The sequence below is a fragment of the Doryrhamphus excisus genome, chromosome 4, assembly GCF_030265055.1.
Source record: "Doryrhamphus excisus isolate RoL2022-K1 chromosome 4, RoL_Dexc_1.0, whole genome shotgun sequence".
NCBI classification, from domain to species: domain Eukaryota; kingdom Metazoa; phylum Chordata; class Actinopteri; order Syngnathiformes; family Syngnathidae; genus Doryrhamphus; species Doryrhamphus excisus.
Genome location: NC_080469.1, coordinates 2,286,119 through 2,298,231, shown reverse-complemented (window position 1 = coordinate 2,298,231; position 12,113 = coordinate 2,286,119). Strand labels below are relative to the sequence as shown.

At 38.5% G+C, this 12,113-nt stretch overlaps 1 protein-coding gene across 3 annotated transcripts in view; it reads left to right on the top strand.

The window, feature by feature from the left end:
• Nucleotides 1-7,350: 7,350 nt before the first annotated feature.
• slc4a5a (solute carrier family 4 member 5a) overlaps nucleotides 7,351-12,113 on the top strand; it is a 55,181-nt gene continuing 50,418 nt past the window's right edge. For all 3 annotated transcript variants that reach the window (XM_058070075.1, XM_058070074.1, XM_058070073.1), the window contains exon 1: nucleotides 7,351-7,594. The gene's annotated coding sequence lies outside the window, so the exon portion shown is untranslated. The remainder of the gene's footprint in view (nucleotides 7,595-12,113) is intronic.

Below are 12,113 nucleotides of genomic sequence, written 5' to 3'. Positions count from 1 at the left end.
TTGCGCGGGGCCGCGCTAACATTAAACTTTCATATCAAGGCGGGGGCCTCAAACTGGTGTCCGGCGGGCCACATTTGGCCCGGGGGCCGCATGTTTGAGACCCCTGATTTATACATATTTTGCTAAGTATTTTCTGAGAGATAATTCTTTATCTTTTTTTAAATCTTTTTTTTTATAGACATGACAAAACACGACTACAGTCACATTTATACTCTTTTTATTTACAACATATTGCGCAACTGCAGGGTCTTGAGACACATGCTAACTCGCAAACTAGAGAGCTAGCGACCTAAACGGTAGCCTTCAAGTTATTTCCTTTAAACTTAAAAAGCTAAAAACTTACCACTTCCACACGGATAGGGAGGATAACTATTAACAGTTATTTGACCTTTAACATGAACATGAATCAAACGTAATAATTTTTTCTGGGTACATGATACCATACAGCATCCATATCAAACTTGCGCGGGCCGCACTAACATTAAACTTTCATATCAAGGCGGGGGCCTCAAACTAGTGTCCTGCGGGCCACATTTGGCCCGCGGGCCGCATGTTTGAGACCCCTGATTTATACATATTTTGCTAAGTATTTTCTGAGAGATAATTCTTTATCTTTTTTTTTATCTTTTTTTATAGACATGACAAAACACGACTACAGTCACATTTATACTTTTTTTATTTACAACATATTGCGCAACTGCAGGGTCTTGAGACACATGCTAACTCGCAAACTAGAGAGCTAGCGACCTAAACGGTAGCCTTCAAGCTATTTCCTTTAAACTTAAATAGCCAAAAACTTACCACTTCCACACGGATAGGGAGGATAACTATTAACAGTTATTTAACCTTTAACATGAACATGAATCAAACGTAATAATTTTTTCTGGGTACATGATACCATACAGCATCCATATGAAACATTAAACTTTCATATCAAGGCGGGGGCCTCAAACTGGTGTCCGGCGGGCCACATTTGGCCCACGGGCCGCGTGTTTGAGATCCCTGGTTTAGCATAAGTTTTTTTTTTTTACAAATTGTATCAAAATGGCTCTGCGTCCTTTCATTTTGGGAAAAGTTTGGGAAAAGTTTTCAACCCACTGCAGGAGGAAGTACCGTTTCCTTGTGTTCTTTCTGTCTCTTTTACTCTCGTGTCTATCCATTATTAAATGTCCTTCCTCTCCAATAGGTAACTTTTATTTCCTGTATGATGTCCTGGGCACAGTAGCCTTCTCCACGGCGTAGCAATGATTCATATGTCATTATAGCCCCAACCCAGGCGAGATACCGGCACCCCTTAGATAAACCCAACCGAGTCTGAAACGTTACAATAAGAGTCTCTTATGGCGAGTTCGATTCGCCCAGGAAATGGTCCGAAGCAAACTTCCAATTTCTCTTCGGGCAATTGTATGGCTCCGACTTTATGAAAGCGTATGATGATGGCCCTTTTCTGTTCCAGCGTAAATGTCCAACATCAGCAACCAAATTTGGCCAATTCTTATTTCCTACCAGAAGAGTGGAAGCTGTTCCACCACACTTTCTTGCCTTGTTAGATATTATTACACCTTTGGATTCAGTACATTTTCAGTCCAATAGCTTCTAACAGAAGGTAAAAGCCATGCACGGGTAGAACATGCAAAGTCTTTGACCAAGCAGAGATTCAATATCCTGACTGTTTGGCCAACATGCTAACCAAAACAAAATAAAGTTAGCATTTTTGCAATATTAGGTTGGAGGAAAATGTATAACATCACGGGAAGTGAAAACAATACGACGATAATCTAGTGATATTGGGGCTGCACGGTGGTCGAGTGGTTAGCGTGCAGACCTCACAGCGAGGAGACCTGAGTTCAATCCCACCTTCAGCCGTCTCATTTTGGTCATATGGCTGAATAATATTTTTCTCGAATGTGATAAATTGACGTCAAATGTGACTCAGGCCAAAACGTTAATATCACGTTAATATAATGTTAATATCACGTTAATATAATGTTAATATAACGTTAATATAACGTTAACTTATAAACATTAATAACTCAAAAGCAGCACAAAACAAGCACACAAAAATGACACTACTTTGGTTCACTTTGGGGGGGGGGGCTGGGTGACCTTTGGTTGACCTATGTAATAACACTGTAATAACACTGTAATAACTCTGTATTAACTCTGTATTAACTCTGTAATAACACAAAAACAAACGCAGAAAAAATGTTTCATTTTTACCTGCACAAAACAAGCACAAAAACATGGCACCACTTTGGTTCAATTTAAAGCATGTTGGGGGGGCTGGGTGACCTTGGTTGACCTATGTAATAACACTGTAATAACACTGTATTAACTCTGTAATAACGCAAAAACAAACGCAGAAAAATGTTTAATTTTACCTGCACAAAACGAGCACAAAAACATGGCACCACTTTGGTTCAATTTAAAGCATGTTGGGGGGGCTGGGTGACCTTTGGTTGACCTATGTAATAACACTGTATTAACTCTGTAATAACTCAAAAACAAATGCAGATTTTTTTTCCGTTATACCTGCACAAAACGTGCACAAAAACATGGCACCACTTTGGTTCAATTTAAAACATGTTGGGGGGGGGGGGGGGGGGCTGGGTGACCTTTGGTTGACCTATGTAATAACACTGTAATAACACTGTATTAACTCTGTAATAACGCCAAAACAAACGCAAAAAATGTTTCATTACACATTACACCGGTTTTAACATCGCTGCATTGGCTTCCTGTGTGTTTCAGTATCGATTTTAAGGTTCTTATATGGTTTATAGAAGTCTTAAAGTGGACATATTAGACTTTTCTGAACTATAAATGTAGTTAGAATGTTGTATTCTCGTGTTAAACCATGCTTAAGTTCCAGATAATTAGGTTTGCACTTTTGGAAGTGAGCCCGGAAAGAAGTTTGGGATGTTTTTGGGAGTCTTTTTTTTTTTCTAACACTGGCTTTCTCTGATGTCACAGTGAGCCATACTTCCTTATATGGGCATATAAGCTGTACAAGCTGAGTGGTACCAATCACAGCGGAGTTGGTTGTGCCCGGAGGCGTTCATGGGTGGAATACATTTCAACAGAAATGTGAGGAAATACAGAATAGGTGCAGATACTGGACGATCTGGAAAGCTTTCTGTGGGGTTTATTGTGTGTCGCTGCTCTATAGGAGTCCACAATTCGGGTTGAAAAGGTGAAAAATGCTTACTAAAGTTTGATTTGAGAGATGGTGTCAGACCGCAAACTCACTCAAGGCTCCATCTTCACAAAATTAAGCGCATTCTTAAGCACTTTTAATGTTGTTTTGTTTATGTTTAGCAATGCATAGTTGAATAATTATTTTGCTATTTTTACAGGGGCAGTTCAGCTTCCCAAACGGCCGTGTTAAAATGAATTTTGTCACATTTTCACTATTTTCTGGCAGTACTCTACTGCTGACGCACATTGGGGTTTCCACCTCCCATAGTGAGTTTTTTTTGTCAGCTCGAGCTGTTCCTCCTATTTTAGTACTTTGCCCTTTTAGTGTGCCAATTCAGTCTTTGAGCTGAACTTTTCTTAATAAAAGACTTCATTGATTACACCAGCCACCATGTCTCCGCATCATGGGGTAACACGACATGCAATCTCAGTCGAACATGACACACTGGTTCTATATTTTCCTTCGCTTAGTGTCATTAATTGGTTTTTTGAATGCATTATTTCTGCAGAATGACCCAAAAATGGAGCCAAAGAAAGTTGCAAGTGCCAGCGTTTTGATGGTGAAAGATGGTGAAATTCATTGAATTGAAGAACTAACAAAAGGCAAAACGCATGTTGACCTGGATGCACATTGTGTCTTTAGCATCCATCACATCTACAATGAAAGTAAAAGTAACCTTAAATTACCATTTATCCCTTTCTTCATTATCTATATGTATTTACAATTGTTTTATGCAGGTAAATCTATAAAAAAATTTTATGTTTTTTTTTGGACAAACCTGCATAGAACTGATTTTTAAAGTACTTTTCTAGTACTAGTTCTCATTTGTTTGTGCTACGTTTTGAGCGGGTAAAAATGAATGTTTGTGCTGCTTTTGTTTTTTGCGAATTGCACCAAAGCGGTGTCATTTTTTTTGCGCTCGTTTTGTGCTGTTTTGTGCAGGAACAATGAAAAAAAAATTCTGTTTGTTTTTGAGTTATTACAGAGTTAATACAGTGTTATTACAGTGTTATTACGCAGCTCAACCAAAGGTCACCCAGTACCAAATTGAACCAAAGGGGTGCCAAATTTGTGCTTGTTTGTGCAGGTAAAATGAAACAATTGTTCTGCTTTTTATGTTATTACAGAGTTAATACAGTGTTATTACAGTGTTATTACATAGCTCAACCAAAGGTCACCCACCCCCACACCCCAACATGCTCCAAATTGAACTAAAGCGGTGCCGTTTTTTTTGTGCTTGCTCGTTTTGTGCAGGTAAAATGAAACATTTTTTCTGCGTTTGTTTTTGCGTTATTACAGAGTTAATACAGTGTTATTACAGTGTTATTAGTGTTATTAGGTCAACCAAAGGTCACCCAGCCCCCCCCCCCAACATGCTTTAAATTGAACCAAAGTGGTGTCATGTTTTTGTGCTCGTTTTGTGCTGTTTTGTGCAGGTACAATGAAAAACATTCTTTTTCAAATTCTGCATTTGTTTTTGTGTTATTACAGAGTTAATACAGTGTTATTACACAGGTCAACCAAAGGTCACCCAGCCCCCCCAACATGCTTTAAATTGAACCAAAGTGGTGCCGTTTTTTGTGCTCGTTTTGTGCAGGTAAAATTTTTTTAAAAAAATCAGCGTTTGTTTTTGCGTTACTACAGAGCTAATACAGTGTTATTACATAGCTCAACCAAAGGTCACCCAGCCCCCAACATGCTTTAAATTGAACCAAAGTGGTGCCATGTTTTTGTGCTCGTTTTGTGCAGGTACAATGAAAAAAAAATTCTGCGTTTGTTTTTGAGTTATTACAGAGTTAATACAATGTTATTACAGTGTTATTACATAGCTCAACCAAAGGTCACCCAGCCCCCCCAACATGCTCCAAATTGAACCAAAGTAGCGTCATTTTTGTGCAGGTAAAATGAATGTTTGTGCTGCTTTTGTTTTTGAGTTATTAACGTTTATGAGTTAACGTTTATGAGTTAACGTTATATTAACGTTATATTAACGTTATATTAACGTTATATTAACGTTATATTAACGTTATATTAACGTTATAAGATTTGGCCTGAGTCACATTTGACGTGAATTTCTCACATTTGAGAAAAATATTATTCAGTCATATTACCAAAATGTTGGTAAATATGGGTTTTGAAGCAGAGGTGAGTCCGTGAACAAGTTAGGAAAAGAGTAGTAAACCGTGAGTCCAAATTCAGTTAAAACTTTGAACGACTCGCTCATGACTCGCACACTCCCGGCCGAGATTGAGTTTGTGTTGTTTCCCTTTTTTTGTGATGGCAATGCTTTGTTTCCCCCTCAGTGACTTCAAGTGTGTGTGTGTGTGTATGTTTGTTTGTTTGTGTCATGGGACCCAAAGTCAGCTGGGATAGACTCCATCTCACCCATGACCCCGGACACCATACGCGGTCATCTGGAGACCACATCGCTCTATTGTGTGTCTGACTCAATTTTCGGCAACCTTGGATGGAATCTGTCTCGTGTTAGTGGGGGCGCTTGATTTAATTTCACACTCAACGCTCAAGACCAGAATCCACCTCGTATATTCTCGTACATTCATGGTCCTTCATGGCGGCGGTCTTGCTCCGTTAGCCTTTAATAGATAATAATAGATAGTTCCCTCACCCGGTACTTTTATGCTCATTTGTCGACTCATTTGTATTTACTTGTGGACTTCTATAGAGGAGCTACACACAATAACCCACACAGAAAACTTTCTAAATCTTCCAGAATCTGCACCCTATTCCAGTTGTTATTTCCTTGGATTTGTGCGTCCACCCACCCACGACCCGCCTCCGGGCATGCCCACTCCACTGTGATTGGTCACATGGCCAAAGCGCTTTCTAACTACGAACTAACCCTACACTAGTTTCATAAACAATAAAGGAAATACAGAATAGGTGCAGATACTGGATGATCTGGAAAGCTTTCTGTTGGGGTTTATTGTGTGTAGCTGCTCTATAGGAGCAATGCATAGTTGAATAATTATGCCGTTTTTGGGGGGGGTTATTACAGAGTTAATACAGTGCTATTACAGTGTTATTACATAGCTCAACCAAAGGTCACCCTCCCCCCCCAACATGCTCCAAATTGAACTAAAGCGGTGCCGTTTTTTTGTGCTTGCTCATTTTGTTCAGGTAAAATGAAACTTTTTTTTTGCGTTTGTTTTTGCGTTATTACAGAGTTATTACAGTGTTATTACATAGATCAACCAAAGGTCACCAAGTCCCGCAACATGCTCCAAATTGAACCAAAGCGGTGTCATTTTTTGTGCTTGTTTTGTGCAGGTAAAATGAAACAATTGTTCTGCTTTTTTTTGGTTATTACAGAGTTAATATAGTGTTATTACAGTGTTATTACATAGCTCAACCGGTGCCATTTTTTTTGTTCAGCTTCCCAAATGAGCAATTGCCACGGCCGTGTTGAAATGAATTTTGTCACATTTTCACTATTTTCTGGCAGTACTCTTTAGTTTAGTAAATATTGTGACATTACAGTAAGTATTTAGTAACTTTCTAAATCAGAAAACTTCAGAAAGAAAACTCCGCTGTGATTGGTCACATGGCCAAAGCGCTTTCTAACTACAAACGAACCCGATTAGTTTCATAAACAATACAGGAAATACAGAATAGGTGCAGATACTGGATGATCTGGAAAGCTTTCTGTTGGGGTTTATTGTGTGTAGCTGCTCTATAGGAGTCCACAATTCAATACAAAGGGTTGAAAATGTGCACAATGGGTCCACTTTAATGGTTTTTGCTCATCTTATCTACTTATTTACTTTGTACATCACTTTCGGTTCCATTTTATATGACTAAAAAAAAACGCGTACTAAAGTTTAATTTGAGTCATCGTGTCAGACCGCAAACTCACTCAAGGCTCCATCTTCACAAAATTAAGCGCATTCTAACACACCTTTAATGTGGCACTAATGGTTTCGCCTCCATCTGACCTACAGTACCCCTTGCGTCGTTGAAGTCCTCTAAATTGTTAAATGAATTATATGACATTATTATTTTCACCATCATTTAACCATTGATGCATATCATACACTATTGATATTATACCGAACTGCTGGTGCAGCATAGTGACAAAACTCCCTATGACAAGCTGGTGTTTGTTTGACATAACTTCCTGCCTGAAGGCCTTTGTCAGTTCTAGTTTTCCTATCATCGAACCGATGATGAGACAGAGAGAGAGAGAGAGGGAGAGAGCGACAGAAAGTTAGACAGTTTGCAGACGCTAACAATTACCATGGAGTGTTTTCCTCTTTGCTGCTTTTGTTTTATTTGCAAGTTTGTCGGTACTTTGTCGGCATTTTTTACTGATGTGACCAAGTAAAGTACTAATCGTTATTTGTTTGTTTTGAGTCATCTGGCTGACAACTGAACCAGGTAGGTCGATTCATTTTATTTTATTTTATTTTTTCCCAGAAGCGGTTTCTGGATCTTCTTAGTATCGTTGCTTTTGGTTCTGTTCCACTTTGTCCTGCTGAATTTCATGACTTCTTGGTTCTTGATTCTACAAGAGGCCTGCGGTATTGAATTTTAAAGTGCTTCGATGATAACGGTAGACTCCGTCATCCTGTTTGTTGTCACATTTTAGCTTGAGTATTTGATTCTGTACAACCAAAAAAAATACAAAAAAAAAATTGGGACTTATACTTCAGACATTTTTTTAAATGCAAAAAAAAAATCAAGTATAGCTAGAGTATGAGCTTTTTGTAGTTCCTTGGAAATATTTATTAATTATAATAAAAAAAATTATAAAAATTATAAAAAATTATAATTTAAAAATATAAACATTTAAAAAATTTTCTTACATTTTTTTCAATTTTTTCCCACATTATTGCTGTTTTTTTTAATTGATTTTTTTAAATGTTATTTTTTTTTATTATATATGACACATACATCCATTTTCTATGCTGCTGATCATCACTGGGCTCGCAGGGGTATGCTGGAGCCTATCCCAGCTGTCTTCGGGCGAGAGGCGGTGTACACCCTGGACTGGTGGCCAGCCAATCACAGGGCACATATAGACAAACAACCATTCACACTCACATTATGACACATAATATGTCAAATTCATTCATTCATTTTCTACCGCTTATCCTCACGAGGGTCCGAGGGGTATGCTGGAGCCTATCCCATCTGTCTTCGGACGAGCGGCGGGCTACACTCCGGACTGGTGGCCAGTCAATCACAGGGCACATATAGACAAACAACCATTCACACTCACATTATGACACATAATATATCAAATTAATTCATTCATTTTTCTACCGCTTATCCTCACGAGGGTCCGAGGGGTATGCTGGAGCCTATCCCAGCTGTCTTCGGGCGAGAGGCAGAGTACACCCTGAACTGGTGGCCAGCCAATCACAGGGCACATATAGACAAACAACCATTCACACTCACATTATGACACATAATATTCATTCATTCATTCATTTTCTACCGCTTTTCCTCACGAGGGTCGCGGGGGTGCTGGAGCCTATCCCAGCTGTCTTCGGACGAGCGGCAGGCTACACTCCGAACTGGTGGCCAGCCAATCACAGGGCACATATAGACAAACAACCATTCACACTCACATTATAACACATAATATGTCAAATTAATTCATTCATTTTCTACCACTTATCCTCACGAGGGTCCGAGGGGTATGCTGAAGCCTATCCCAGCTGTCTTCGGGCGAGCGGCGGCGTACACCCTGGACTGGTGGCCAGTCAATCACAGGGCACATATAGACAAACAACCATTCACACTCACATTATGACACATAATATGCCAAATAAATACACTATTTATATATGAATGTACTGTAGTGTCATTTCTGAATGTTATGATTACTGCAGATACACAATTCCAATTCATTTTAGTTATTTTTTCAACCAAATATTTCCATATTTACTTAAATAAACTCAAGCAGAACCAAAACTAACCATATATATATATGTATATGAAACATAATTATTGTTTTTTTATTCATTGTGAGTATTTGTTGCTGTATATAACGACATCGGAGAAAGGCACGTGCGCTGGCAGGCGTACTAGCATCACACATGAACACACTATCCCATGTGCACGTGAGGCGTTGTGTCGGGTTTTGGTGACAGTGTGTGCCCATTGATCCCTTGTTGTTAACCGGGTGTGAAGGACACTGATGTGACAGCACTAATTACCCAGGCAGGGAACCACCGCTGCAAACATCCCTGACTTGGCTCCGTGGGGATAACCCACCCATCCTCCGTACCGAAAACGAATGAATTGGAATAATGGATCCGGATTAGGTCGTAAAACTGTAATACTTTGAGAACACCTTTGGTATCCATTAAGGGTACCGGGTCTCTGATATCACACATTGGAGCTTAATGGCTCTTAAAGCTCGTCTTCCGAAAAAAGTGACTCAGCATCAAATCTGTTTATGATTTATCTGTTTTTTGTGTTGCCGTGGCAACAAGACTAAAGCGAGTAGGTAAAGTCGTGGAAGAAAATTAATAGCCCCTGAGGGCAGGGGTGCCCGTTACATCGATAGACCGCCAAGGCGGTTTTGGCTCAATCGTGCCAACGTCACTTTGTAGATGTCATGTGATGTCATCAGTCAGCTGACATTAAGCTCCCCTCCTGATTCGCTTTTGATGAATGCAACTTCTTTATGATTCTGGATATGGATGCTGTATGGTATCATGTACCCAGAGAAAATTATTACGTTTGATTCATGTTCATGTTAAAGGTTAAATAACTGTTAATAGTTAACCTCCACATGTCTGTACAAGCGATCCTTGGTCTACATCAGCGGTCTCAAACACGCGGCCCGCGGGCCAAATGTGGCACGCAGGACACTAGTTTGAGGCCCCCGCCTTGATATGAAAGTTGAATGTTAGTGCGGCCCGCGCAAGTTTGATATGGATGCTGTATGGTATCATGTACCCAGAAAAAAATATTACGTTTGATTCATGTTCATGTTAAAGGTTAAATAACTGTTAATAGTTATCCTCCCTATCCGTGTGGAAGTGGTAAGTTTTTGGCTATTTTAAGTTTAAAGGAAATAACTTGAAGGCTACCGTTTAGGTCGCTAGCTCTCTAGTTTGCGAGTTAGCATGTGTCTCAAGACCCTGCAGTTGCGCAATATGTTGTAAATAAAAAGAGTATAAATGTGACTATAGTCGTGTTTTGTCATGTCTACAGGGCTCTAATAATGCTTTGTTCATTTTAATATGAAAAAAATCATTTGTCTACCCACCAACTATATGTGGTTTCTTAAGGTTTTATTATTATTATTATTATTATATTTATTTATTACTGATTGATTGATTTTCTTTATTCTTGATGTGTTTATTTATTTTTCATCTTATTTTGTGCAGAAAAATAAAAATTAAGATATTTGAGAACAGTGGAATGTTTTATCTGAGCTTTTATTGTAGAAAATTGGAACCAAAGCGAAGTTTTTTAATTTTTTTTGTTTTTAATAAATGCATTTTTTGTTTGTTTTTTTGGAAAACCTGATGCGGCCCAGTCTCACCCAGACCCTAGCTCCAGTGGCCCCCAAGTAAATTGAGTTTGAGACCCCTGGTCTACATACTTCTACCTCAATTGTACCTTAATTAATTCCTAAGTCACATAGTACAGATAACATAAAACATACAGTAATAGAAAAATTCAATACAACAATGAAATAAAAAAAAAGTGAACAATTTGCTACTTGTATCCTTGGGTTGTCTTACACACTGGAAAGGACGTTGCAAGAGAGGGAGAGACAGAAATGAGATCGCTACACTGCTTAATCTTCACTGTCTGTAGATCCTTGGACATACTCAAGGATACTATCTTTGTCCTTGACGACGGTTTTTGTACAGTATTATTAATATATGGGTGTGCATGTGTAACCATGACACGTCGGACTGCCTTTGTATATGCGTGGATGTCAGAAGTTTTGCAAAAAGATCTCAAGGATCTCGATTTACAAGCCCTCAAACGTACTCGCAGACTTGACTGTAGGTGTTTAATTAGCCCAGTCCATTACCTTATTAGTTTAAGACAGGGGTCTCAAACTCAATTTACCTGGGGGCCACTGGAGCTAGGGTCTGGGTGAGGCTGGGCCGCATCAGGTTTTCCAAAAAAAAAACAAAAAAAAAAACAACGCATTTATTAAAAACTGAAAAATATACAAACTTTTTCAGTGCTTTGGTTCCGATTTTCTACAATAAAAGCTCTGATAAAACATTCCACTGTTCTCAAATATCTTAATTTTTATTTTTCTGCACAAAATAAGATGAAAAATAAATAAACAAATCAAGAATAAAGAAAATCAATCAATCAGTAATAAATAAATATAATAATATTAATAATAAAACGGCAAATAATAAAAACTTAAGAAACCACATATAGTTGGTGGGTAGACAAATGATTTTTTTCAGATTAAAATGAACAAAGCATTATTAGAGCCCTGTAGACATGACAAAACACGACTATAGTCACATTTATACTCTTTTTATTTACAACATATTGCGCAACTGCAGGGTCTTGAGACACATGCTAACTCGCAAACTAGAGAGCTAGCGACCTAAACGGTAGCCTTCAAGTTATTTCCTTTAAACTTAAATAGCCAAAAACTTACCACTTCCACACAGATAGGGAGGATAACTATTAACAGTTATTTAACCTTTAACATGAACATGAATCAAACGTAATAATTTTTTCTGGGTACATGATACCATACAGCATCCATATCAAACTTGCGATCTCGATACGCAAGAAGGAGGCCATCCCCAGATTGAAAAGCGAATTACAGCACAAAAGTGTAGCCATATAAACAGTTCATTAACCAAAACAGATGATAACAGAATCATTTCCAATGAGAGAGAAAAAAATACTCTACCAATAACTAATAGCTACGAGGTTGCATACAACAAGA